The sequence below is a fragment of the Schistocerca serialis genome, chromosome 12, assembly GCF_023864345.2.
Source record: "Schistocerca serialis cubense isolate TAMUIC-IGC-003099 chromosome 12, iqSchSeri2.2, whole genome shotgun sequence".
NCBI lineage: Eukaryota > Metazoa > Arthropoda > Insecta > Orthoptera > Acrididae > Schistocerca > Schistocerca serialis.
In genome coordinates, this window is record NC_064649.1 from 112,465,336 (window position 1) to 112,493,198 (window position 27,863).

The 27,863-nt window shown below is 42.3% G+C and overlaps 1 protein-coding gene across 1 annotated transcript in view; it reads left to right on the top strand.

The window, feature by feature from the left end:
- The first annotated feature begins 2,616 nt into the window (after positions 1 to 2,616).
- Positions 2,617 to 27,863, top strand: part of LOC126428149 (constitutive coactivator of peroxisome proliferator-activated receptor gamma-like) — a 34,064-nt gene continuing 8,817 nt past the window's right edge. The window contains exon 1 of the mRNA XM_050090059.1: positions 2,617 to 2,778. The gene's annotated coding sequence lies outside the window, so the exon portion shown is untranslated. The remainder of the gene's footprint in view (positions 2,779 to 27,863) is intronic.

The window sequence follows — 27,863 nt, forward strand, 5'->3', positions numbered from 1 at the left end:
TAAATTAAATTCTTCATTTGTATGGCCATAGTATCCGTAGTTCCTTTATAATTCTTGAGGGCATTTTTGTCCTGTCATTGCAACTAAAAATATGCGCTATTTTTTCACCAGATGCTTTTCGCTTTATTGAGGTAAAGCATCATCAGTAGTCTGTAATAAAGTTATTTACGTTTTGATTTGCTTTTAGATCGAAAAGCAGTTCGTTAAGAATAGGTTGATTTGTACTTACGGTGATTTTTCGGTTGATTTCTCGCTGCACACCGTTGTTTTTCTGTGTTAGACACAATTTTGGTCTAATTTTTTTATGTTCTGCAGCACTATGCATTTCTCCAAAAATAAAAAAAATTCTTCCATTGCTATTCCTTCTCTATTATCACCCAGTACATAAATACATCGAAACATAATTAAATAGAATTACACACAAACAACAATCCAATTAAAAAATAAAAATTGTAGGTCAAAGACAAAGTAGTAAAGGGATTATGTTGGCGACACTACAAAACACAAACCACAACACATACATACAAGCATAAACAGAAACAGAATACAGTGGTGTGCGCAAAAGTGTGTTGTGAGAAATGCATAGTGCTGCAGAACTTCTAATAATTAGACCAAAATTATCTCTGTCTAGCGCAGAAAAACAACGATGTGCTAGCAGACGACAGTTCCCGAATAAGCGACAAATCGGCAGAAAAATCTCCGTAAGTAAAATCAGAACTAGAATGAAATTTTCACTCTACAGCGGAGTGTCCGCTGATATGAAACTTTCTGGCAGATTAAAACTGTGTGCCGGAACGAGACTCGAACTCGGGACCAGTGCCTTTCGCGGGCAAGTGCTCTACCGACTGAGCTACCCAAGCACGACTCACGCCCCGTCCTCACAGCTTTAATTCCGCCAGTACCTCGTCTCCTACCTTCCAAACTTTACAGAAGCTCTCCCGAGTTCGAGTCTCGTTCCGGCACACAGTTTTAATCTGCCAGGAAGTTTCAAAATCAGAACTGTTTTTCGATCTAAAAGCAAATCAAAATATAAATATCTTCATTACAGAACCACTCATGATGCCTTACCTCATTAAAGCGAAACGCACCTGGTGAAAAAATTACGAATTTTTGTAATTCAACGACAGGACAAAAATAGCCTCAAGAGAAAAAAAAAACCTTTAATTTTTTAAAGCAAATGAAGCATCGTGCTTCATTGGAACGTCACTTGGAAAAAATATTTCCAAGCTATTGTTGGTGCCATTCTGCTCAAGAACGAATGCCGACAGCGGGAAATTGCCTCATAGACTGGGTGGGGGCATGTTCTGCACATTGCACATGGCCACGTACGTTAAGCCACGACACATGTCAACAGGAACATTGTGATATTTTGGTGTTTTAATCTGTTATTACTAAATAATGGAAAACAACTGTTATAACAGACACAAAAGAAATGCAGAAAAATACCGGTTATTCAGAAGTAGAAAAACGGTATCGATTTTAACTGGTGGTTTTTTTCCATCCTTAGAACAGACGTCCAACGGCCTTGTCACAGTGTTACCACCGGTTCCCGTCAGATCACCGAAGTCAAGCGCTGTCGAGCGGGGCTAGCACTTGGATGGGTGACCATCCGGTCTGCCGAGCGCTATTTGCAAGCTGGGTGCTCTCAGCCCTTGTGAGGCAAACCTGAGGAGCTACTTGTTTGAGAAGTAGCGGCTCCGCCGGCCGGAGTGGCCGAGCGGTTCTAGGCGCTACAGTCTGGAACCGCGCGACAGCTACGGTCGCAGGTTCGAATCCTGCCTCGGGCATGGGTGTGTGTGATGTCCTTAGTTTAGTTAGGTTTAAGTGGTTCTCAGTTCTAGGGGACTGATGACCTCAGAAGTGTTAAGTCCCATAGTGCTCAGAGCCATTTGAACCATTTTGAAGTAGCGGCTCCGGTCTCGTAAACTGACATACGGCCGGGAGAGTGGTGTGCTGACCACATGCCCCTCCATTTGACGCCTGCGTGAGGATGACACGGCGATCGGTCGGTACCGTTGGGTCTTCCAAGGCCTGTTCGGCAGGAGAAGTACTGACATCGCGGTAGTAATTCTGAGAAACACTAAAGATTTTTGTACTTTGAGATATGTTTGTTTCATTCTTTTTGTAATAACGGTAATGGCCGCTCTCGAAATATGTTTAGAAGTGGGATTAACATTAGCTGCAAATATTGTGTCGATCGCTACTGCTGCCCTACTTGATTTCTTCCCAGACGTTAGCCGAGGGCCACGTAACGCCGACAATATGACGTCACCGCTAGCGTGTCTTGCTGCGCCGCCTGCACAGTGGGTGATACGGGCGGAGAAGCGGGTAGGGAATTCACCGTGCAGTGCTGCCAACCGCCGCCCAGTCCGCTCTACGATACAACCATGTTCGCTTTTTTAGAGTACGCGAGGAGAACGCGGACGACCTGCACACATTATTCTCTATGCTAATCTACTGCTCTTTTAGATTTGCGTTATGTTTACTACCGAAGTTAAGGAAGTGACTATTAGAGAAGATATCGATTGTGCTGGTGCGCGATATGCAGTATGTAGTGGCAACAGTGCAACCACTTCGTGTAACAAGACAGTTCACTCTTAGATAGCGCGGAGAACAGTCGACGATAGCCCAGGGGAAAGGATTCCAGGTGACGCCTCATTATCGCTGTAAACCTCCAAGAACGTACTTGTACCTAAGTACTTGAAGTTTCATACAGACATCGGAAACCAACAAAACAAGTGCGCGGTGACGAATCGGAACCAGTCGCTTCTGTATTAGGTAAGCGTGACATCGCTCATTTTATGTTAACATGTGCGATTACATGTGAGCTTTCCTATTTAGCTGTTGCAGTAGATAAACAGATTGCAAAATAGTAGTACGTCCGCAAGAAAGCGAAAACCTTAGTGTCTTTTCCATCTTAAAAGTATTAAATACTAGTAAACTGCCAGAAACCTTTTAATGATCATTTCTTGCACACTGCCTGACGTGTTTCGGAGGTGAAACCCAGTTTTCGAAGACTGCATTAGTAAAAATTTGCTACACATTTATGACAAATAATTGCTTGATGAACATTTTCATATGGGATAGGCTGTAAAATAAGAATTTGTTATCTTTAGCAATGGATACCGCAATGTCGATAAGCGATGTCTAAATTACGTAGATTTCGTAGTGCATCTTAATACTGCACATGTAATCCAAACCAAAAACATTCTGTAAGGTGAAAATTTTATGCTTACGAGTTTTTGTTCGCAACAATAATCAAGAATGCTTGCAAATTCACAGTTAATGTTCACGCTCATTCACGCCATTAGACAAATTATTCGCCAGTTTTCTCGGGAAGATTAACATAACAGTTACTACGTATTTTTCACGGACCATAGTCACACGCGCACGATACCATTCTACTCAATACGGGAAATACAAGTGCTCCAAATTGGTTTCCGTATTAGGCACTGTAGCAGCATATGAGTTTCTAATCCACGCTAGTGTACTTTGCAATTTGTACAAGAGGTAGATTCGTACATATACCTTCTGGGTGTTCACAAATTTTTTAATTCAGGTAAATATAAGGGTGGGAAATTAATAGAATATGCTGTATAAGAGTTACGCTTATAAAGGAATTTATGCCGGCTGCTGTGGCCGAGCGGTTCTAGGCGCTTCAGTCTGGAATCGCGCTGCTGCCGCTGCGGTCGCAGGTTCGAATCCCGCCTCGCGCATGTATACACGTGATGTCCTTAGGTTAGTTAGATTTAAGTAGTTGTAAGTCTAGGGGACTGATGACCTCAGATGTTAAGTCCCATAGTGCTTCGAGCGATTTGAACCAGTTTTTGAAGGTATTTATTGTACGCCTTCAGCCCCTGTCAATAATAATAATAATAATAAAATGCGTAACTTGTCTGAAAAAAGATAGAATTGTTTCTGTATAATTTTGTTGTTTTGTTCGTAATTAAGTATAGTTTATGGCAAGAACTAAATGTTTAAGCTTTCACTACTCTCCGTCTCGTATTTTTCTGTAAGTGGAAATTTTCGTGCTTCTTTTTCGAAAAAAATGTACAAGACCCCTAATTCGTGTATTAGTTAACGAATTAACTTCCGGGCTGAATATCCACCAACATAGCGTCTGACGCATATTATACACTTCTTTGTTAAATATTCGCATGTAGTCACGCTTATTTGATTTCGTCACTCTCTCAGACAACGGATCAGGTCTGGGACACTTTGCGACCAACTTTTCCTAGTATTTTCCGTCTGTGTTAGCCTTTAATACAGGTCCAACGAAGTTCATGTTGACACTCCATATGGAAGCCTATTCCTGCACACTAAACAACCAACTCCAAACAAAAAAATGTTCAAATGTGTGTGAAATCTTATGGGACTTAACTGCTAAGGTCATCATTCCCTAAGCTTACACACTACTTAACCTAAATTATCCTAAGGACAAAGACACACACCCATGCCCGAGGGAGCAACTCCAAACACAGTCTGCCGTCTACGGTAATCATCAAATTCAAGTAATACTAGGAGGATAATCCCAAAAGTGAGGTCTCCTATTTTTTTATAGGTACATAGACCTGTTTATTTTTACGATGGTTTGCATTAGTTTACAGCTTGAATGTTTAGCTATTTTTCGAAATAATCACCATTTTTGTCGATGCATTTTTGTAGACGCTGTGGCAGTTTTTGTACGCCCGTGTCATACCAGCTCGCCGCCATGCTGTTCAGAAAGTTATGAACCTCTTCTTTTACCTCGCCGTCGGAGCTGAATCGCTTTCCGGCCAAATGTTCTTTTAACCTAGGGAACAGGTGATAGTCACTGGGCGCCAGGTCAGGATCATAGGGTGGGTGGGTGGTTATGCTCCACTGAAACTGTTGCAAGAGAGCAACGGTTTGGCGAGAGATATGTGGGCGAGCGTTGTCATGGAGAATGTGTACGCCCTTGCTCAACATTCCTCTTCTCCGGTTGTGCATTGCCCGTTTGAGTTTTTTCAGAGTCTCAGTCAGGGTTAATTGTGGTCCCAGCGATTCAGCTGCGACGATGACGCGAAAGAAGAGGTTCTAGCTTTCTTAACAGCATGGCGGCGAGCTGGTATGACATGGGCATACAAAAACTGCCACAGCGTCTACAAAAATGCGTCGACAGAAATGCTGATTATATCGAAAAATAGCTAAATGTTTAAGCTGTAAACTGATGTAAACCATTGTAGAAATAAACAGGTCTATGCACTTATAAAAAAATAGGAGACCTTGCTTTTGAGATTACCCTCATATCTACCAACACGGTCACTCAACTAGAATACAAATTAGGCGTTGAGAGCCACAAGGGCCTAAACCACACCAACCCCCCTCCCCCCCCCCTCTCACCCACCGTCTCATATTTAAGTGAATATGAGAGAAACCAGTGAGACAACCTTTCATGAATGTTCAGATACACGTACAATGTGGGCCTACAGTATAGATATACCCCACCCTCCATAAGATGAACAGATGTCAGAACCACGAATAAATGCTACCGTCTCACAATCGACGATGATGTGCTTTATGGTTCTCAGCGCTGAAGTACCATATGATAAAATCCAAAATTTGATGTACTATCATTGAGTAACACAAATAACAGCTTTTCCTATCGGTATTACTATAACATTTACTGATGTCCTATCTAATTTCACTATACAGGGTGTTACAAAAAGGTACGGCCAAACTTTCAGGAAACATTCCTCACACACAAATAAAGAAAAGATGTTATGTGGACATGTGTCCGGAAACGCTTAATTTCCATGTTAGAGCTCATTTTAGTTTCGTCAGTATGTACTGTACTTCATCGATTCACCGCCAGTTGGCCCAATTGAAGGAAGGTAATGTTGATTTCGGTGCTTGTGTTGACATGCGACTCATTGCTCTACAGCACTAACATCAAGCACATCAGTACGTAGCATCAACAGGTTAGTGTTCATCACGAACGTGGTTTTGCAAAAAATTTCAAATGGCTCTAAGCACTATGGGACTTGACATCCATGGTCATCAGTCCCCTAGAGCTTAGAACTACTTAAACCTAACTAACCTAAGGACATCACACAACACCCAGTCATCACGAGGCAGAGAAAATCCCTGACCCCGCCGGGAAGCGGTTTTGCAGTCAGTGCAATGTTTACAAATGCGGAGTTGGCAGATGCCCATTTGATGTATGGATTAGCACGGGGCAACAGCCGTGGCGCGGTACGTTTGTATCGAGACAGATTTCCAGAACGAAAGTGTCCCGACAGGAAGACGTTCGAAGCAATTGATTGGCGTCTTAGGGAGCACGGAACATTTCAGCCTATGACTCGCGACTCGCGACTGGGGAAGACCTAGAACGACGAGGACACCTGCAATGGACGAGGCAATTGTTCGTGCAGTTGACGATAACCCTAATGTCAGCGTCAGAGAAGTTGCTGCTGTACAAGGTAACGTTGACCACGTCACTGTATGGAGAGTGCTACGGGAGAACCAGTTGTTTCCGTACCATGTACAGCGTGTGCAGGCACTATCAGCAGCTGATTGGCCTCCACGGGTACACTTCTGCGAATGGTTCATCCAACAATGTGTCAATCCTCATTTCAGTACAAATGTTCTCTTTACAGATGAGGCTTCATTCCAACGTGATCAAAGTGTAAATTTTCACAATCAACATGTGTGGGCTGACGAGAATCCACACGCAATTTTGCAATCACGTCATCAACACTGATTTTCTGTGAACGTTTGGGCAGGCATTGTTGGTGATGTCTTGATTGGACCCCATGTTCTTCCACCTACGGTCAATGGAGCACGTTATCATGATTTCATACGGGATACTCTACCTGTGCTGCTAAAACATGTGCCTTTACAAGTACGACACAACATGTGGTTCGTGCACGATGGAGCTCCTGCACATATCAGTCGAAGTGTTCGTACGATTCTCAACAACAGATTCGGTGACCGATGGATTGGTAGAGGCGGACCAATTCCGTGGCCTTCACGCTCTCCTGACCTCAACCCTCTTTACTTTCATTTATGGGGGCATCTGAAAGCTCTTGTCTACGCAACCCCGGTACCAAATGTAGAGACTCTTCGTGCTCGTATTGTGGACGGCTTTGATACAATACGCCATTCTCCAGGGCTGCATCAGCGCATCAGGGATTCTATGCGACGGAGGGTGGATGCATGTATCCTCGCTAACGGAGGACATTTTGAACATTTCCTGTAACAAAGTGTTTGAAGTCACGCTGGTACGTTCTGTTGCTGTGTGTTTCCATTCCATGATTAATGTGATTTGAAGAGAAGTAATAAAATGAGCTGTAACATGGAAAGTAAGCGTTCCCGGACACATGACCATATAACATATTTTCCTTCATTGTGTTGTGAGGAATGTTTCCTGAAAGTTTGGCCGTACCTTTTTGTAACACCCTGTATAGTGAGTGAATTGGCGTATCTGTGGATTGTACTAATGCCTAGAGGGATTTATGCCACGTGAACGTGAGATAAAACTCTGCTGCAGTATGCTACCACCTGATGACACCGACGTAAACTTGTAACTCACTTAAACTTGTAGTTGAGTGGTAATGGCTTCACTCCGTTCTTCATAAGAATAAACTTGATGAGTGGTCAGCAACCGTAAGCGCGTGAGGCGCGACGCAGCGCAGCGCGTGTTTTTGTAACATCACAGGTTCAAATGGGGCCGCGGAAACTGCGACGCGACGCGACTGGGACGCGACACGCGTCTGCGCCAGGTCGCGCGGCGTTGTGGTTGAGGCACAGTTTCTCGCGCCGCGCGTGCCTCGCTAGCACCGTGGGAAATTTGAGGCGGGGAGCGGAAAAGTAGCCCGGCCATATGCTCACATCGCAATGGCGCATATGAGCAATGGTAGTATTGCCCATGCGATATATTTTGCCTTATTGTGTACTAAATTTTATTGCCTTTGGGTAGTGTTTCGTTTTTCGCCATTTAAACGCTCCAGCTTTCTTCGTTAGTACATTATACTTTTCTGTTATTTATATCTGTATAGTTTTGTTTTGTTTTTCTTCTGTCAAGAAAAATGCATACTTCAGTAACTGGTGAGCCATTGAATGCTGGAGTTGTATCATATGCCTCCTCGATGTCTCCAGATCGCAAGAAGGGACAGAGGGTAGTGAATAAGGAAGCAAGGAATATTATAAAATCATGTGATTAAGAATCAAGGTAGAAAAGTAAAACAAGGTTATCTTCTCACTGCGTAGTATGCTGGCATATCTGTACAATCTGTTACAAAAATTTATAATGGGATAATCTCCACAGGTGTGATCCCTTTGTGCTTCTGCTAAAAAGCGTCCAAGATCTGAAGTATAGAAGTTTCACAGTGATTACTCTGATATGGATGTAATAATGTAATACGACACACTGTACTACATGCATGTGAACATCACATTTCCACTGCAAGCTTGAAACAGTAGAAAAGCAGTCACAAATAACAATGTTTTAATCGCCTCGCCGTGATGAGAAAAAGCATTTCAATTGTTGCATGCACATTATCAGCATCAATGAACTATAGTTCAATTCTTTTATCTTGGCGGCTCGCGCATGCCCGCCCAGACGTGGGAGATTGCTGCGTTGCCAGTTGCACACGACGCACGCGCCAATAGAAGCAGCGCCATAGTATAGCATAGTTCGCAAGCTTACGTTTAGGGGGGAGCGCGCAGTTCATGAAGTAAAGCCACCACGGCCGCATTAACCCTTTCGCTGCTACAGAGACGTGCTCCCCGCATTCCGCGATGTGCGCGATTTTGTCACTGCACTGCTCGCCTGTGCAGACACATTGTGTTCCGACTGCTTTGACACTTTTTATCATTCGATTCCACAAAAACTATTTGGCTCAAAAATTAGATTTTTACCTATCTTCTTGACTGATACCTTCCCCCCATAAATGACTTAATTTTGTTTCGATGTTCAACGCAGTTATTATGCAGCATTAAATACAGTAAACCATTGCACGAAATTTTGAAGTTTGCAGAGGTAAAAGTCCATAGAGTATACTTTCCGTATGGTCGATTTTAGTTGCCACAATGTTGAGAATGAAATGTGGACAAGATACCTATATATTTCATTTAATTTAAGTACCACATAAGTGTCGTATGTAATATTGAGAAATATTCCACCTTTCGCGACTGTAACAGAAGTTTTACTTACACTGGGCACGTTTGGCTTTATTTTAAAGCACTTAAATCAATCAAAACGAAGTAGACAAAATACATTAAACAAAACTGTGGACTTACAAAAACATTAGGACTTGAATATACCGTCTGTCAGTGAAGTGCTCAGAGCTATGTCAAATATAATTTTGTGTCTGGCACACACAAACAGCATTTATTTGCTAAAACACTGATGAGCCAACACAAACGTTGAATATTGTGCTACCGCAGCACAAAACTACGAAAGGTGACTTGGCAATGGAGGACACAAAATACAGTCCTCTTATGATGCTTCAAAAGAGAGAAGCGCGTCTGGTCTAAATAAGTCGCTTATTACAGTTGCAGAAGAGGGATATATTTCAATACCACTGGTAAAACTGCGACTGTGGAACAAAAACAAGAAATAGAACATGAATACCATTGTGTATGTGCCATACCTTTCACCGATGGAAGTGCTTTAAAATAAAGCCAAACGAGCCCTGTGTAAATAAAACTTTTATTACAGTCGCGAAAGACGGAATGTTTCTCAATATTATATACGACACCCATGTGGTACTTAAATTAAATGAGATATTGTTATACAGTAAATATTATATGAAATTTAGGTATCTTGTCCACATTTCATTCTCAACATTGTGACAACTAAAATCGACCATACAGAAAGTTTACGCTATGGACTTTTACCTCTGCAAACTGTTCAAAATTTCGTGCTATGGTTTACTACATTTAATGCTGCACATCAAAACAAAATTAAATCATGTATGGGGGGAAGGTATCAGTCAAGAAGACGTGTAAAAATCAAATTTTTTGGCCAAATAGTTTTTGTGAAATCGAATGATAAGTGTGGCAAAGCAGTGGGAACACCATGTGTCTGCACAGGCGAGAAGTGCAGTGATGATAAAATCGCGCACAGCGCGAAATGCGGGGAGCACGTGTCTGCAGCAGTGGAAAAGTTAATGAAGAGGCAAAGCACTAGAAATTTCATTCAAACGAATAAAATTCTTGAAGTAAGGCACTCCAATATTGTTTTTAAATAAAGAAAATATCAAACACCGCACAAGGTTTGAACTCATAACCTTTCACATGGAAGCCCAACACCTTAAACATTCCGCTACCTCAGCTCATCGAACAGTGTAACTCCATAAGGACTCTAACACCTCACGCAACTACTTATAAACATTGTTGGTATGACTATGAATTACTCACGTTTCGTCGAAGTACAATAGGAAATAAACAATTACCGCTGTTCTTCATTGCGGAAAAGCAGTTCGTGAGATTGAAACAAATACCTTTCCTTGCTATCGCCTGAATTAGGAGTCTTATTGCTTGTTTGGTTTAATTAATTAATAGAATATGAAGCAACTGGTATAAAGAATGCTTTTTCCAAACTTTCTGTAAAAGAAAGTCTGCTATCAAGACATTGCTTTTGTTCTATTACTTTATTTATGACTGAACGTTTCCAAAACTGAAGACACTCGTCCGTGCTCTGCTCTGCAGTCGAGATCTGGCAACGTCGTTCTCTGTTCATTGGCTGACTGTGTTTTGTGACGTCAGATGCGCAGAACGAACCTAAACTCAGCCGCCAAGATATATGACGCGCACTTTAATTGTGCAACAGGCTACAGAAATGAAAAGAATGTTCGGTATTATTACGAAAGTAGGAATATCCTAAAAGTGTGTGGTGATGAGATATATTTAATCTGTTGAAATGTACTGCTTACAAGTGCAGATCTACTTACGAGACAATGTTTCTCTAACTCCAGCTCACAAGCACATACATCGCTAGCTTGTGCATTCCTGTCACGCGCATTATCCTCCGCTGCTGACAATACACTGACCATCCTGTTGTGCGACAGATCAGTTGTTTATTTGTCTCAGTAACAACTATTTTGCGCGCGGAATTAGCCGAGCGGTCTGGGGTGCTTCAGTCATGGACTGTGCAGCTGGTCCCGGCGGAGGTTCGAGTCCTCCCTCGGGCATGGGTGTGTGTGTTTGTCCTTAGGATAATTTAGGTTAAGCAGCGTGTAAGCTTAGGGACTGATGACCTTAGCAGTTAAGTCGCATAAGATTTCACACACATTTGAACAACTATTTTATTCGTGTTCACACATTGTCAGTTCGATTCCCGGCGGGGTCAGGGATTTTCTCTGCCTCGTGATGACTGGGTGTTGTGTGCTGTCCTTAGGTTAGTTAGGTTTAAGTAGTTCTAAGTTCTAGGGGACTGATGACCATAGATGTTAAGTCCCATAGTGCTCAGAGCCATTTGAACCTTTTTTTTTTTTTTTTTTTTTTTTTTTTGAACTCTGTCAGTTTGGCAAGCCGTAAGTGAGTAACCAGCATCTGGCATGTGCCTATCATTCCGCCTGAAGGAACGCTCATCGTTATTTTAATACCGCTCAGATAAAGAGAAGCAACAAAATCCTTTGGTAAGTTTTCAGTCCATTCGCTCAGTGTTAGAAATACGGGGGGGGGGGGGGGGGGGGTAACGGGGATTCAACAGAACTGGCAATTTGTTTTTGTGTGAATTGTTAACCTTTTCTCATTCGAAGAAGCATCACCATTTATGAGTAACAGCCACATCCATCTTGTTGGCACGTTTAATTGATCTTCCTTTGCCAAAAAACACTATAATTTGCACGTACTCATCTTAGCTATTACGACACAATTCCGAAACGGAGTTCCTCATTAAACAAATAACTGGCAATCACAGAGCTCAATAGCTTACGGAAATCCTCATAGAGCTGGTTTGCAGTAACATAAAAGAAGAAATTTCAAGTTCATTTTCATACTAGGTAACTCTTGTTTCGCTACCTGTCGATGACTCTTAAAAAATTACCGTCACTGGAGTGAAAAAAATAAAACGGGAAGTATAAGTACTGATATATCGCCATAGTTAAGAAAGTTCCGTGTGATTAAGAATTGGCAAAACACTCTCCTCCTTGTGTGCTATCATGCGCCAGACTTTCGTTTCGATGTCTCGAGCAGTGTAGGAGGTATGAGAGATGTTGCGAGTATTTCATTCTCGCGGGTGTGAGATCGGAAAGAGAGCGCGCTACATAGGATCCATTTTCTCGAGATCGGTGGCAGATAGAGAACCCTTCCCAAGTGTAAGCAAAAATTCAACGTGTTAGCTAAATTTCATACGCAGCAACATATGGTGTATTACGCACCAAACGCAAAATCATAGCGACCCCCATTTTCCATTGCAAACGTTTCGAAATTTTGCGTAGCGTCTTACTAAATTGTGTATACCGCTATAGGTATGACCGTTAGCGCGATAATGGACACTTCGGCACAAGGCCGGCATATGACGCGACAAGCAAGGTCAAAATGGAATATTTATACTGAATAGTTTCTGCAAAATCGTTTGAGAAAGATTACAGTGCGCGCGCGCTTCGTTTCTGTCAGCGCAGAGATCTCTCGTTCACTGGAGGTGTTCTTGGAAGTAGGCCCAACTTATGTATTACATGTCTTAATACTATGCCGCTCTAAATGAAACTCTAAGGCATTCTGATGTATTAACAGCGATGAACGTTTTTCTTAATCATACTTTAGCTGCATAATTTTATTTCAAAAGTCGTGTACAGTAACAGTATCCGTAAGCGCTTCTTGTGCTCCGATACGTAGCATGAAAATCGTTAACACTACTTTCTCCTGGGTAGTGAAACTCGCGCGCGGATCATTGTTAATCGCTAAAAACCGGTTATTCTTAATGTTTTTTCATAACATTACAGAGAAAAATCTGCGTTGACGTTTTTCGGAAAACATTGCGTAATAAATATAAAACATTTACGAGTCAAATGTGTGTGACTTCTTATGGGACTTAACTGCTAAGGTCATCAGCCCAAAGCTTACACACTACTTAACCAAAATTATCCTAAGGACAAACAGACGTACCCATGCACAAGGGAGGACTCGAAACTCCGCTGGTACCAGCTGCACAGTCCATGACTGCAGCGCCTGAGACCGCTCGGCTAATCCCGCGCGGCTCACATTTTCGATTTACACTTGTATCGTAATCGGTAGTGCTTTTCGTAACAGCGTGAACAGGTGGGCGGCGGTTCGAAACCCGGACGATATAATTTTTTTTTATTCCGTTTGAATATCTAACTCATTTAATTAGATGATAATTATATCAACACCCTAGCTGCAAACAGGGGTTGACTTACATCGACGGGGACTCGAGACTCTGGACTCGAACCCGGGATCTCCTGCTTACAAAGCAGACGCTCTATCCATCTTTTCTTTTTCCTTTTTTAAAATTTTATTCTACGGTAATGGCGATTAAAATTTCTACACCACGAAGATGACGTGCTACAGGCGCGAAATTTAACCAACAGGAAGAAGATGCTGTGATATGCAAATGATTAGCTTTTCAGAGCATTCACACAAGGTTGGCGCCGGTGGCGACACCTACAACGTGCTGACTTGAGGAAAGTTTCGAACAGATTTCTCATACACAAACAGCAGTTGACCGGCGTTGCCTGGGTGATGGTATGGTGTGCCATTGGTTACACGTCTCGGTCGCCTCTTGTCCGCATTGACGGCACTTTAAACAGTGTGCGTTCTTCGACTGCTGCCCTAGCCAGCACATTCTCCAGATCTCTCACCAATTGAAAACGGCTGGTCAATGGTGGCCGAGCAACTGGCTCGTCACAATACGCCAGTCACTAATCTTGATGAACTGTGGTATCATGTTGAAGCCGCATGGGCAGCTGTACCTGTACACTCCATCCAAGCTCTTCTTGACTCAATGCCGAGGGGTATCAAGGCCGTGGGACTTATCCCTTGCACGCTCCCTGTGAGACTCACATTCCCAACTTAATTTCCACACCACTACATTCGTGGTGCGCCTAATAGATGTAGATTAATCTGTCACGAGTAATGAGTGTGATCGGCAGACTTCTATTAGGCGCACTACGAATGTAGTGGTGTGGACATGTTGGGAATGTGGGCCTCACGAGGAGCGTGCAAGGCATATGTCCCTGAAGACGCACTGACATCTACATCTACATTTACATGGGTACTCTGCAAATCACAGTTAAGTGCCTGGCAGAGGGTTCATCGAGCACAATCCTTTATTATCCCAATCTGGTATTGTGCGCGGAAAGAATGAACACCTATATCTTTCGCTACGAGCTCTGATTTCCCTTACTTTATCGTGTCTGTAACAAACAGCTGAGTCGCTGGTTACAAAATACAACCCCAAGTCACATTCACCTATTTTTAAAGAATGTGAGAAAAACGATATAAGTACTACATAAATCATTAGAATAAGGTGAAACTTAAGCTGAAGATCAAGTAGCACTCAACAGGTTTATTGTCAACATCTCACACCTACATGCTAAGCCGTTTGCATTACAAAAAACTGATTATGCTCTGCATTTAGGTTTTTTTATAATCAATGATTCTGATAATAAAATAATTCAAAAAACATAAAAACAAATTAACTAATTTTATTTAGAATACAGTAAACTGTTCTTATGTTTGTCTCGGAGCTGTGATACGACATATTTGAAAGTTTTCGCTAATTAACACTGTTTGCAAAATGAAAAACAAGTAACAAAACAAAATAGTATTCAGTGCTTACAGTAGAGAAGTCCACCCATTGTTTCTTGCATATTTTCTGTAGGCCAAGTTACTATTTCATTCCAGACGGATGAGACACTTTCACCGTCAGGAATAAATCGTACACACTGTTTGATGTCTTTCATTTTATTCTCCCTACAAGGTACTTTCTTATCATTGTGACACTTTTCATCTGGCAACTGTGGTTTCTTCCTTTCGTCATACTTCAAAAACGAGAGCTTTCCGAAGCCCATTAATGAATTCCACTGCTTCCAGAAATCCTGGAATTGATGATTTATAACGGGAATGATAAACCTTTGAAATATTTAGTAGTACCTAGTCAGCCCATGGAATATTACATTTCGACGTTTCAGTAGAAAAGCAAGTCTTCTTATAAACTGATGGCCACCACTTTTTGAAGTCTACTGTTTCATCACCATCCACCAAATGCATGATGAAACTACAGTTTGCCGTTACTATAAGCTCTATTGATTCATCGATTGCGCACATTCTCTCTACTTTCTTGAGAGCTCTCTTTATTACCACAAGTACCCTATCACATGGCAGAAATGAACGATCGTGGATAGGATAAAAATGTTCAAGCTTTTCAAACCTGTCTACCTCCACAAGAGCTAAATGTAGGCGCATCATTGTGTTGTTTTTGTGTGTGTTCTGTCCGGGGAAGTTATCGGAAAACAGAAGTAAGTTTTCCACATCTTGGGCTACATATTCATTGATGTAGCTTAATAGGAAGGTGCAAACTACATCGGGTCCTTTCTTCGCATTCCCTTCGGGATAAGAGATAAAAAAACAGGTGACGCTATATGTAGACGATGTATACAAAACACTGCAACAGTCAACTGGTGCAACTTCAAATGGTTCAAATGGCTCTGAGCACTATGGGACTTAACATCTAAGGTCATCAGTCCCCTAGAACTTAGAACCACTTAAATCTAAGGACATCACACACATCCATGCCCGAGGCAGGATTCAAACCTGCGACCGTAGCGGTCGCGCGGTTCCAGACTGTGGCGCCTAGAACCACACGGACACTCCGGCCGGCAACTGGCGCAACTGTCGGGCCCCGATAGCTGAGTGGTCCTGCCGGCACGGCAACTCAGCGTGTTCGCTCAGAGATCCGGTTCGCCTCTGTAATAAAAAAAAATTGAGTGGAAGGATCAACAAAACGAACTTGAACGCATGTCGTGTGACGTCCGCAACGACCAAACACAACAATCGAACAAAATGAAAAAAATAAAAAAGTGGCCAGCGTGACGGATTGTCGTCCAACGGGCAAGGGTTCGATTCCCGGCTGGGTCGGAGATTTTTGTTCGCTCAGGGACTTGGTGTTGTGTTGTCTTGATCATCATTTGATCCCCATCCGGCGCGCAGGTCGCCCAGTGCGGCGTCGAATGTAATGAGACCTCCACCAAGGCGGCCGAACCTGCCCCGCAGAGGGAGTCCCCGCCAATGACGCCAAACGCTCATTTCCATTCCACTGGTGCAAGTAGAACAGCTCTTGCACCTGGACACGAGGAAAATGGTTCAAATGGCTTTGAGCACTATGGGACTTAACTTCAGAGGTCATCAGTCCCCTAGAACTTAGAACTACTTAAACCTAACTTACCTTAGGACATCACAGACATCCACGTCCGAGGCAGGACTAGAACCTGCGACGGTAGCGGTCGCGCGGTGCCAGATTGTAGGGACACGAGGGTGTAGAACATTTTGGGTGTAGTCGAAACATAAGCAGTAGTTCTAGGATTAGGCTCAGACTGTCTTTTCCCATCGTGCAGATCATCATAAAACTTCTTAGAGCTTCGGATATGGACAATCTTCTCAGCTACTGCTACTACCTATCTCATTGAGGGTTTTTGACTTCATCTGAAACGTCAACTATTCACAGGTGCTGCAAGTTTCTACTTTTGTTGTTGTAGTGGTCTTCAGTCCTGAGACTGGTTTGATGCAGCTCTCCATGCTACTCTATCCTGTGCAAGCTTCGTCATCTCTCAGTACCTACTGCAACCTACATCCTTCTGAATCCGCTTATTGTATTCATTTCTTGCCTCCCTCAACGATTTTTACCCTCCACGCTGCCCTCCAATGCTAAATTTGTGATCCCCTGATGCCTCAGAACATATCCTACAAACCGGTCCCTTCTTCTTGTCAGGTTGTGCCACAAACTCCTCTTCTCCCCAGTTCTACTCAAAACCTCCTCATTAGTTGTGTGATCTACCCATCTAATCTTCAGCATTCTTCTGTAACACCACATTTCGAAAGCTTCTATTCTCTTCCTCCTCAAACTATTTATCGTTCACGTTTCACTTCCATACATGGTTACACTCCATACAAATACTTTCAGAAACGACTTCCTGACACTTAAATCTATACTCGATGTTAACAAATTTCTCTTCTTCAGAAACGCTTTCCTTGCCATTTCAAGTCCACATTTTATATCCTCTCTACTTCGACCATCATCAGTTATTTTGCTCACCAAATAGCAAAACTTCTTTACTACTAGAAGTGTCTCATTTCCTAATCTAATTCCCTCAGCATCACCCGACTTCATTCGATTACATTCCATTATCCTCGTTTTGCTTTCGTTGATGTTCATCTTACATCCGCCTTTAAAGCCACTGTCCATTCCGTTCAACTACTCTTCAAAGTCCTTTGCTGTCTCTGACAGATTTACAATGTCATCGGCGAACCTCAAAGTTTTTATTTCTTCTCCATGGATTTTAATACGTACTCCGAATTTTTCTTTTGTTTCCTTTACTGCTTGCTCAATATGCAGATTGAATAACATCGGGGAGAGGCTACAACCCTGTCTCACTTCCTTTCCAACCACTGCGTCCCTTTCATGCCCCTCGACTCTTATAACTGCCATCTGGTTTCTGTACAAATTGTAAATAGCCTTTCGCTCCCTGTATTTTACCCCTGCCACCTTCAGAATTTGAAACAGAGTATTCCAGTTAACATTGTCAAAAGCTTTCTCTAAGTCTACAAATGCTAGAAACGTAGGTTTGCCTTTTCTTAATCTTCCTTCTAAGAGAAGTCGTAAGGTCAGTGTTGCCTCACGTATTCCAACATTTCTACGGAATCCAAACTGATCTTCCCCAATGTCGGCTTCTACCAGTTTTTCCATTCGTCTCTATAGAATTTGCGTTAGTATTTTGCAGCTGTGGCTTATTAAACTGATAGTTCGGTAATTTTCACATCTGTTAACACCTGCTTTCTTTGGGATTTGAATTATTTTATTTTTCTTGAAGTGTGAGGGTATTTCGCCTGTGAAATACATCTTGCTCACCAGATGGTAGAGTTTTGTCAGGACTGGCTCTCCCAAGGCCGTCAATACTTCTAATGGAATGTTGTCTACTCCCGGGGCATTGTTTCGACTCAGGTCTTTCTGTGCTCTGTCAAACTCTTCGCGCAGTATAATATGTGCCATTTCATCTTCATCTACATCCTCTTCCATTTCCATAATATTGTCCTACATTAGGTCTTCCGAAAGCAAGTGAAAAGTTTTCACGAAAAATCTTAATTTAGTACTCATATTTCACTGGTTATTTGGTGCATTTTTTTCTCACAGATAGTTCACAGTCAAGATAGTGCATAGTGCACCTAACCATAATGACATTTCTTAACGGAGAATGATCTGTAATTTAGACAGTTTCCTCTGACGGCATAGCATTAACACTCTTACATTTCCTCTTCCATCTTTCAGTGTCTGTCCACTACACAGCTGTTTGCGAATTCTTATAACTCTCGCACCATTTATTGCATAAATACTTAGAAACGTTTTTCTACATACCTCAATTCGTTTGTCTGCCACGAGGACACGGTAGCTAAGAGATTTCTCACCGCCTGCACCCCTTCTCATTACTTGGGCGGTATCTTTTAACATCACTTGCTGTGATCACTCCTTGCGAGAAAATGCCCTGGACGTTCGAGCATTCAATGTTCAGAAACTGTGCTAAAGCTTGAGTTCTGTTGTCTTCTGCATTAGCACTAAAACGACTTCTTCGATACTTACAGTCTGCTCCTGTCACCTTATCAGAATTGCTTTCCCTCTATAATTCACAAGTTCCTCTCCATGAATTTTAGCTTTTTTCTTTATTTCACATTCCGAAGAATGTTTCACCCTTTCCTTCTCGTAACTGCTGGTACACGCGACTTCATCCATTTTCACAAGAATGCTAAAATCAACAATGCCAGTTTCTTCCGTACAGTTCCACCCCACTTTACTGTGGCGCCAACAGTTGAAAAGAAAAATAAGAAGAAGCTCTGGACTTCAGACGTTTCTGCACTCAGCTCAAACTTCGTACCTCTGCTTGAACGAACAAACGACGACTTTGGCTGTTTTCGTGCACAGTCAGGCGTAGCTACATGCAGAGTATGCATTTTTGCCTCTAAGTCAGTTTTCACCAAAAGTGGACTTAAGAGGTATTTGCAATCAGCGATTCTTACTAAAACCTGTACTCTCTTTTACAGTCACCTCATGTATCAGGAGATATGACGTATTAAACTGGCCTTTACTTAAACCGGAGCGCAGACTATACTGATACGATGTTTGACAATGAGAGCCATTAATGTCTTACAACAAATTTCTAACATAATTTCAAATCTTTTCCAAACTTCAGCTCATTTATTTGCTGAACATCAGATATCTAACGTAATAAGGTAATTGGATGTTTGGAGCTACACTACTGGCCATTAAAACTGCTACACCACAAAGAAGATGTGCTACAGACGCGAAATTTAGCCGACGGGAAGAAGATGCTGTGATATGTAAATGATTAGCTTTTCAGAGCATTCACACAAGGTTGGCGCCGGTGGCGACACCTACAACGTGTTGACATGAGGGAAGTTTCCAACAGATTTCTCATACACAAACAGCAGTTGACCGGCGTTGCCTGGTGAAACGTTGTTGTGATGCCTCGTGTAAGGAGGAGAAATGCGCACCATCGCATTTCCGACTTTGATAAAGGTCGGATTGTAGCCTATCGCGATTGCGGTTTATCGTATCGCGACATTGCTGCTCGCGTTGGTCGAGATCCAATGACTGTTAGCAGAATATGGAATCGGTGGGTCCAGGAGTTTAATACGGAACGCCGTGCTGGATCCCAACGACCTCGTATCACTAGCAGTCGAGATGACAGGCATGTTATCCGCATGGCTGTAACGGATCGTGCAGCCACGTCTCGATGTCTGAGTCAACAGATGGGGACGTTTGCAAGACAACAACCATCTGCACAAAGAGTTCGAGGACGTTTGCAGCAGCATGGACTATCAGCTCGGATACCACGGCTGCGGTTACCCTTGACGCTGCATCACAGACAGGAGCGCCTACGATGGTATAGTCAACGCCGAACCTGAGTGCACTAATGGCAAAACGTAATTTTTTCGGTTGAATCCAGTTTCTGTTTGCAGCGTCATGATGGTCGCATCCGCGTTTGGTGACATCGTGGTGAAAGCACATTGGAAGCGTGTATTCCTCATACCCCGTGTGATGGTATAGGGTGTCATTGGTTACACGTCTCGGGCACCTCTTGTTCGTATTGGCAGCACTTTGAACAGTGGACGTTACATTTCAGATGTGTTACGACCCGTGGGTCTACTCTTCATTCGATCTCTGCGAAACTCTACATTTCCGCAGGATAATGCACGACCGTATGTTGCAGGTCCTGTACGGGCTTTCCGGATATAGAAAATGTTCGACTGCTGCCCTGGCCAACACATTTTCCAGATCTCTCAACAACTGAAAACGTCTGGTCAATGGTGGCCGAGCAACTGGGTCGTCACGATACGCCAGTGACTACTCTCTATGAACTGTGGTATCGTGTTGAAGCTGCGTGGGCAGCTGTACCTGTACACGCCATGCAAGCTCTGTTTGACTCAATGCCCAGGCGTATCAAGGCCGTTATTACGGCCAGAGGTGGTTGTTCTGGGTACTTTTTTCTCGGGATCTATGCACCCAAACTGCGTGAAAATGTAATCACATGTCATTTCTAGTATAATGTATTTGTCCAATGAATACCCGATTTATCATCTGCATTTTTTCTTGGTGTAGCAGATTTTAATGGTTAGTAGTGTATTTTATACCTGAGAGTTCGATTCCGTAAAGAACCGGGAAGAAGGAGTGAGGAAGTTGAAGGTACAAGGTATGCTATTAAATAAAAATAGGGAAGCGGATAAATAAATCATATTGATACGAAAAGTAGACCCAGGAAAAACGAGATGGGTGCATTGCTTTGACTGCTAAGTTAGTGCATCGTGTAGAAGAGCCCGTAATTTTTGTAAAGCTAACGTACGAGTCATTTCAGTACGGATAATAAGACAGGGAAAATAGTTCGGCACGCAACGCTCGACAATAGACATTTAAGCGATCCCTAATTTAATAGATTCGAACGTGGTGAATGTGACGAGATGGTTGAAATGGCTCTGAGCACTATGGGACTTAACATCTGAGGTCATCAGAACCTTTGAAGTTAGAACTTTAAAAACCTAAGTAACCTAGGGACATCACACACATCCATGCCCGAGGTAGGATTCGAACGTGCGACCGTAGCGGTAGTGCGGTCCCAGACTGAAGTGCCTAGATCCGGTCGGCCACACCGGCCGGCGTGACGAGGTGAAGAGAAAATTCAAACACGGAACTATAAATATAACACTAGACATTTAAGCGATCCCGAATTTAATACATTCGAACGTGGTGAATGAGACGATATGAAGAGAAAATTCTAACACATCAGTGAACTCCAAATATTCGTTTGTGCACATCCACGGTACTTACAATCATAATTATTCGAACGTACTTTAAAAAGTTGAGTGACTGCTTAAAAACTGTCGCTGATTTTTTCTGTATTTGTTTATTGTTTCGGGTTTGACCCATCATTTGATGACCTGTTATAAACAGGCAAAATAATAGATGTTATGTTAAAGAATTTTTTTACATAATCGCTCACGTATTATAAATGAACAATATTAGAAAACAAACCACTATTGGATAAAGGAAAACGAGACACTTCCATGTAGAAATCAAAATATTAAATTACTATATTAATCTACTTGTCTAGAAGAAAATTCATTCCATCCACTGTTCGCTGCTGTTCTTGGAAAGTGATAAGTGGTTGAATACTACAATAAATCACCACTACTTCCCTATTGATCATAATTTTTTGAAACTTTGCTCAGAAATCACGTTGTAATCGCGATCATAACGTTATTTGCGCATTACGAATAGCCACTGCTAAAGGGAAAAAAATGTGGTTAAAGAATGTGTTTCTCCTGTTAATTTGTCCGTTTTAGAGAGCGGCAATGAGATAAAGGCATATTACGCAGACAAAGGCAGCAGATCAACTGCTTGCAATTTTTATACTATGAATGAACTACTAAGTTTTTAATTTATTACTGTTATCATAATCTCCTTCCTCCTTTAGCACTTCATAGAAGCGGCAGAGAAATCGTTAATGTTTTAAAACAAATGAAGCATTGCTCTTCATTGATACGTCGCTTTGTAAAAGTATTTCCATACTAGGATTGGTGCCATTCTGCAACGCCTAATGTTCGTTACCCGTTTGCGTTCGCATTGTTATTAAAATAACACTGGATTCGGATCACAACGTGATATAAAGTAAATGTTGTTATTGTGGTCTTCAGTCCAGAGACTGGTTTGATGCAGCTCTCCATGCTACTCTATCCTGTGCTAGCTTCTTCATCTTCGAGTAACTCCTTGAAACGCGTGGTTAAATCCATAGGACTGAACACGTACTTGGAGTTATGGCAAGGGGCCAAAAATGGACGGCTGTCAGTTACACTGGAACACATGTTACTTTATTTAGTTGCCCAAACATTACAGTGCAAATTTGCTAGCTTAACTATCGACTGAATATGTCACACAATCTTATGGCTTAAGGGCAGTGAAGGAAACAAAAGAAAAATTCGGAGTAGGTATTAAAATCCATGGAGAAGAAATAAATACTTTGAGGTTCGCCGATGACATTGTAATTCTGTCAGAGACAGCAAAGGACTTGGAAGAGCAGTTCAACGGAATGGATAGTGTCTTGAAAGGAGGATATAAGATGAACATCAACAGAAGCAAAACGAGGATAACGGAATGTAGTCGAATTAAGTCGGGTGATGCTGAGGGAATTGGATTAGGAAATGAGACACTTAAAGTAGTAAAGGAGTTTTGCTATTTGGGGAGCAAAATAATTGATGATGCTCAAAGTAGAGAGGATATAAAATGTAGACTGGCAATGGCAAAGAAAGCATTTCTGAAGAAGAGAAATTTGTTAACATCGAGTATAGATTTAAGTGTCAGGAAGTCGTTTCTGAAAGTATTTGTATGGAGTGTAGCAACGTATGGAAGTGAAATATGGACGATAAATAGTTTGGACAAGAAGAGAATAGAAGCTTTTGAAATGTTGTGCTACAGAAGAATGCTGAAGATTAGATGGGTAGATCACATAACTAATGAGGAGGTACTGAATAGGATTGGGGAGAAGAGAAGTTTGTAGCACAACTTGACTAGAAGAAGGGATCGGTTGGTAGGACATGTTCTGAGGCATCAAGGGATCACCAATTTAGTATTGGAGGGCAGCGTGGAGGGTAAAAATCGTACAGGGAGACCAAGAGATGAATATACTAAGCAGATTCAGAAGGATGTAGGTTGCGGTAGGTACTGGGAGATGAAGAAGCTTGCACAGGATAGAGTAGCATGGAGAGCTGCATCAAACCAGTCTCAGGACTGAAGACCACAACAACAACAACTAGGGCACAACCTCTTTAATTTTTTAAAACGGCTGAAAGCCCATGATGTAAAACAAAACTACAAGCATACAAATTCAAACCAGCGCTATGAGCCATTAAAACACACAATCAAACACCAATAAGAAAAGGCAGTACAGCCAGCGACGCTCAGAAGTTTCCGGGGGTCGGTCTGCACGTGAAATATTAACGTTCGCTTAGGAGAGACAGGTAGTTGGCCCAACTATATCCGATCCGCCTGCAACCCAACCAAGAGACAGTCACCGGCCCCCCCGAAAAGGCGACTTGCTTTCCAGCCGACCAGTACACAAGGAACTCCAAAGCCAAAACGAAAAAGGAGTAGCAGCCCACAACCAAGTACGCATAAGCTGTCAAAACTGCGCACACGTGTTGGACAGCGACAACAGGGTGAGGAAAGGACACAGCCTGAATATTACGTCGGCGGCCAGGGCAGGTAACCAGAACGCTAACGGCCACAAGGCAGAAAATTCCTCTGGGGCACTTTGACTTCTAATAACCAAAATACAGTTAAACCACCGTATGTATGGTGGCCAAACTTTCGCTGACTTGAACACTCACTGTTGCTCACGGGAATACCCCCCAACAGCCAACCATGAAAACCAACGGTACAATGTGAACAGACTGGCTTCAGTAATTAAATTACCACTCATCTTTGATGTCCTGGGTCGGTGAGCCACGAACCTCGTAGCAATCGGAACAGCTCCCACACACTCCGTAGAGACAACACCGACTCAAAGGAAGGCCTCAGCGCTTGTTCGTGACGTCACGTCAGCTAGGCACGGCGAACGCCAGGTCTGTTGCAGGCATACTCATAATGGTGGTGTCTCCGACACAAGAAAATGTGAAACTATTGGCGGTAGTTGGCCAACACACATTGTTCTGAGAGATTTCTGCAGTCAATTAATTGTGCAATTCATTACACTTCTTAACAAATAGTGTACTCCTGAACTTAAATTTCCACCTGTTTTAAGGATTGACATACAAAAACAACTTCATGGTCCAGCAGCAACAGAATTCGTGCTTCTTTACCTTATTTGTAAACCCGAGGAAGTTACGTTTGTACTGGGTTGCTTTTACAAGAAACTGTGAACATATTGTTGCTCTTCTTTAGGTATCTTGGTTAACTATGAGGTGAGCAGCACTCAATGTTAATGAAATATCTTGCGATTGTACACGTTGGGGGAGGGGGTGGGGGACAGAAGAAGAGGCAAAAGAGAGATACTTGTTCAATGAAATAAAATTTTTTATCTTATAAAATTTTTTATCTTATAAAATTTCTCCTTTCAGTTGCAAGAGGAGATTATTTATCTTTCCTAATGTGCATGTTTAAAAAAGTTTAAGCTCAGCAGTATTTTCGATGTATGAAGCTATTTTGTTTCCTGTTTAGAATTCCTTTCGTTGAAAACGACTGTAATCTAATGACTGGCTACAGTTGGACATTTACACATGTAAATTAGTTCACATTTCCAGTGACGATGTCAAACGAAAATAAATAAATAAAAGAAACGAGATCATTGTAAGGGGGTTTGGGTAAGTTTCTATAACAAAATGGATCAAGTAAATATAGTTACTTGAATGTAAAATTTCCGAAGCTTGCAATGGGGCAAAGCATCTTCTCATATTGATCTACGTTTGTTTATACAGGATTCAGTAATACAGAACTATGATCTTCATTTGTAGCTTTACGATAGTAAGAAAATCTTTCATCTAAATAAAACTGTAGAATCCAAAACAATACCAAACGTTTTGTCCAAAAATAAGAGATTTATAGTGATAAGCACGCCCAGGCGTTTCTGCCTGCAACACACCTGGCGTTCGCCGTGCCTAGCTGACGTGACGTCACCAACAAGCGCCGAGGCCTTCCTTTGAGTCGGTGATGGTTGAGACCGCCAGCGGGCCCGGTCCACTGCGCCGCGTGGAGGTTTTCTCCTTGATCCAAACGAACCGACCGACTGCCGCACACCGGCTAGCCAGAAACTATAAGCACCGGACCAAAGATAGTACAAGGTGCGAATATCGATATACACTGCTGCTGCCACACGTAGAAAGAGGAATAACCACGACATAACCGCAATAACCGCGGGAAACCAAACAGACATGGTTTAAACCAACGCATAACATGGGGCCAGCACAGCTCAGTATTGCAAACTACATCCTTCCGAATCTGTTTAGTGTATTCGTCTCTTGGTCTCCTCTTACGATTTTTATCATCCATGCTTCTCTCCAGTACTAAGCGGGGTATCCCTTGATGCCTCAGAACATGTCCTACCCACTGATTCCTAGTCAAGTTGTTCCACAAATTTCTCTTCTCTCCAGTTCTGTTCAATACCTCCTCATTAGTTAGGTGATCTACCCATCTAATCTTCAGCATTCTTACGTAGCACCACAATTCGAAAGCTATTATTCTCTTCTTTACACTAGTTATCGTCCGTGTTTCACTTCCATACATGGCTGCACTCCAAACTAATACTTTCAGAAAAGACTTCCTGACACTTAAATCTATACTCGATGTTAACAAATTTTTCTTATTCAGAAACGCATTCCTTGCCATTGCCAGTCTACATTTTATATTCTCTCTACTTCGACCATCATCAGTTATTTTGGTTCCCAAATAGCAAAACTCCTTTACTACTTTAAGTGTCCCATTTCCTAATCTAATTCCCTCAGCATCACCTGATTTAATTCGACCACATACCATTATCCTCCTTTTGCTTTTGTTGATGTTCATCTTATATCCTCCCTTCAAGACACTGTCCATTCGATTCAGCTTCTCTTCCAGGTCCTTTGCTATCTTACAATGTCATCAGCAAAGCTCAAAGTTTTTATTTCTTCTCCATGGATTTTAATTCCTAATCCCAATTTTTCTTTTGTTTCCTTTACTGGTTGCTCAATATACAGATTGAATAATATCGGGATAGGCTACAGCCCTGTCTCACTCCTTTCTCAACCACTGGTTCCCTTTCATGCCCCTCCGGTCTTATAACTACCATCTGGTTTCCGCGCAAATTGTAAATAGCCAGTATTTTATCCCTGCTATCTTCGGAAACTGAAAGAGAATATTCCAGTCAACATTGTCAAAGCTTTCTCTAAGTCTACAAATGATAGAAACGTAGGTTTGCCTTTCCTTAATCTAAGATAAGTCGTAGGGTCAATATTGTCTCACATTTCTTCGAAAGCCAAACTGATCTTCCCAGAGTTCGGTTTCTACCAGTTTTTCCATTCGTAGGGAGAATTCGTGTATTTTGCACGCGTGACTTATTAAACTGATAGTTCGGTATTTATCACACCCGTCAACACCTGCTTTCTTTGGGATTGAAGTTATTATGTTCTTCTTGAAGTCTGACGGTATTTCACCTGTCGCATACATCTTGCTCATCAGATGGTAGAGTTTTGTCATGGCTGGCCCTTCCAAGGCGATCAGTAGTTCTGGTGGAATGTTGTCTATTTGCGGATGAAAAAAGACCCCCATTAGCGCACCAGATCCTCATATCGATGTTGTGTGTTGTGGTCTTCAGTCCTGAGACTGGTTTGATGCAGCTCTCCATGCTACTCTATCCTGTGCAAGCTTCTTCATCTCCCAGTACTTACTGCAACCTACATCCTTCTGAATCTACTTAGTGTATTCATCTCTTGGTCTCCGTCTACGATTTTTACCCTCCACGCTGCCCTTCAATACTAAATTGGTGACCCCTCGATGTCTCAGAACATGTCCTACCAACCGATCCCTTCTTCTAGTCAAGTTGTGCCACAAGCTCCTCTTCTCCCCAATTCTATTCAGCACCTCCTCATTAGTTACGTGATCTACCCATCTAATCTTCAGCATTCTTCTGTAGCACCACATTCAAAAGCTTCTATTCTCTTCCCGTCCAAACTATTTATCGTCCATGTTTCACTTCCACACATGGCTACACTACATACAAATACTTTCAGAAACGACTTCCTGACATTTAAATCTGTACTCGATGTTAACAAATTTTTGTTCTTCAGAAACGCTTCCCTTGCCATTGCCAGTCTACATTTTATATCCTTTCGGGGAGAGGCTACAACCCCGTCTCACTCCCTTCCCAACCACTGCTTCCCTTTCATGTCCCTCGACTCTTATAACTGCCATCTGGTTTCTGTACAAATTGTAAATAGCCTTTCGCCGTCTGTATTTTAAAGCGCACCAGATCCCCATATCGATAGCAGTTGAAAATAGGGACGACCTTGTGCGATGTTTATGAGACTCTTTCGTATGGAAAGTGTTGGGGTTGGGTTGTTTGGGGGAGGAGACCAAACAGCGAGGTCATCGGTCTCATAGGATTATTGAAGGATGTCGACCGTGCCCT